Below are 2,212 nucleotides of genomic sequence, written 5' to 3' on the forward strand. Positions count from 1 at the left end.
ACACACACACACACATTTTCTAATCTCATTGTTGCTTTTCCACAAAAGTTTCTCCACTGTAGTTTTTCGATGTTGAAATTTAGGGTCCATCAGAAATAATCTATAAATTGTATGTTCTATATCTATAAATCAAGTTATTTTGCTATGAATTCTACATCATGCAGATTGTCCTAATTTATTAACTATAATGAAACCAGTAAATGAAAAACACTGTTCAAGAGTCAATGTCGTTTTAGTATTATTTCGATTCCATTATAGTTTGTATATATTTCGAATGAGCTTTATTTTTATATTTTCATTTTAATTTTAGTTAAAGTGTTTGTCATTTTCATTTATTTTAAAATATTTTCTAAAGAGTTTTTTAGTTTTGGATTTCAGTTAGTAATTTTAGTTCTTCAACTTAAACGTCAGTTCAAAATTGTAACATTTTTGTTTAAAATGGTCGTCTAATGTTTAGATTCTATTTTAGCTTTATTTCAATTAACAGAAATGTTTTTTAATAGTTTTTGTCAATGATAACAACACTGGCATGAACTGAAAGAACCTCTGAATGTGTTGTCTAATGGTTTAATTGCTAAGGAGCATTAACTCCTGTACATACACACAAACAAAAATGAATTGTATTGTGATCATACAAGCACAGTCTTAAAATGACCATACTGGACAACCCCCACCCACCCCAAACTCAAATACCTATGTTTAGAATTGAATTAGGTATCGAATTCGATTCATTCGTACTGTTTTTCCATTCTTCCTTATGTAAATATTTAGAATGATATTCCCTTTAACAACATTACAAGAGAAAGGAAATGCATTGAACTTAGAGCAAATGATGACTTCGGTTGTTGTGATCTGACTCAGGACCACAAATCCTGTCAAAGAATAGCATATGAAAACCAAAAAAACATTAAAAACACACTCATGACACACAAAGAATAAAATCCTTCAAGACAAATCCACTGTCGACTAACGTCACAACACTTTTTGAAATTAACTTGGTCGTTTTGCTGTGCACAGGGGTGTAATACACCGAGAGTCTCTTGCTGAATGTGTAAAATCCAGTCCGATTTAATCGATTCACGTCCCTGTTGAGCCCTTTCGCCCCGTAGTCCAGAGATTTAAGGGAGCGATTGAGTTGGGAATGATTGTTCTAGATAGTTCAGTGATTACGAGAGCACAGTTCTCTCACGATCCTCACATGCACACTCCCTTCTGGAGGGGTTTCGTAGGACCAGGAATCAGCATCCGTGTCCTTGGCTGGTTTGTGGGAATAAAGGTGTACCTGAGACCCCATGTGCATAAACGTCTACGCTTCCACCCCCATTAAAGAGACCTTAGGAATTCGCGTGCCTCATCAGATGATTGACACATCATATAAAACACATTAAAACATACAAGCATGCTCTTGAAAGCTACGGCCCACAGCGGCACCGTTGCCAAGGCAAAAAAGCATAAGACCGAGGATGAGAGGGCTCACACCGATGAGTGAAATGTCCTCAGCATTCACTGATCTCAAACCACGTAATTGGTGAGAAAAGGAAATAGTTTGGTTCAGCTGCTCGAACACTCATACGTGTTCACTTACCAAGAGTATGTGTACATTTAAAAGCATAACAGTATAATTACCTTCAGCCAAAATTGGTGGATCGAATATTAGGGGCTGAACGTGGGACATCATCATAGTGACTTAAACAGTCTCATCATAGTTTCTGGGTCAGCAAAATGGAAGGTGTGCTGGAAGTAGTTTTAATGCTAGTGTTGCTGAGCACTTGCAAGCACCTTCATGTGCCATATAATTTGACACCGTGATTTAATGGCTCAAAAAGCTCATGATTTGGGGGTGGGAGCTGCGCATAAGAGGATGTAGTTGTGAAGGTGACCCTGCTGATGTGGATGGCTGGTCAAAATGATGACACTTAAAGTTAATGAGAAGGAAACGGTCTATTCTTTCTCCATTTTCCCACCCTTGAATACTTACTTTTCTTGTGGAAAAGTGGGAATTTAGGTACATGTAGTGGAATCAGTGGAGCCCTATACTGTAAAGACAGTTCTGAAGAAACTGTACATACTTGAAAATCTGGGAAATGAACAAAACATTCATTTGGTGGTGATTTTACCAGGCATAACTAGCTCATAGGAGTGGGTTGAAGGGTTAGTTTGATTAAAAATGAAAGTTTTTACCATTATTTACTCACCCTCGTGTCATTCCTAA

This window comes from Sinocyclocheilus grahami, unplaced genomic scaffold, assembly GCF_001515645.1.
Source record: "Sinocyclocheilus grahami isolate Dianchi unplaced genomic scaffold, SAMN03320097.WGS_v1.1 scaffold18760.1, whole genome shotgun sequence".
NCBI classification, from domain to species: Eukaryota; Metazoa; Chordata; class Actinopteri; order Cypriniformes; family Cyprinidae; genus Sinocyclocheilus; species Sinocyclocheilus grahami.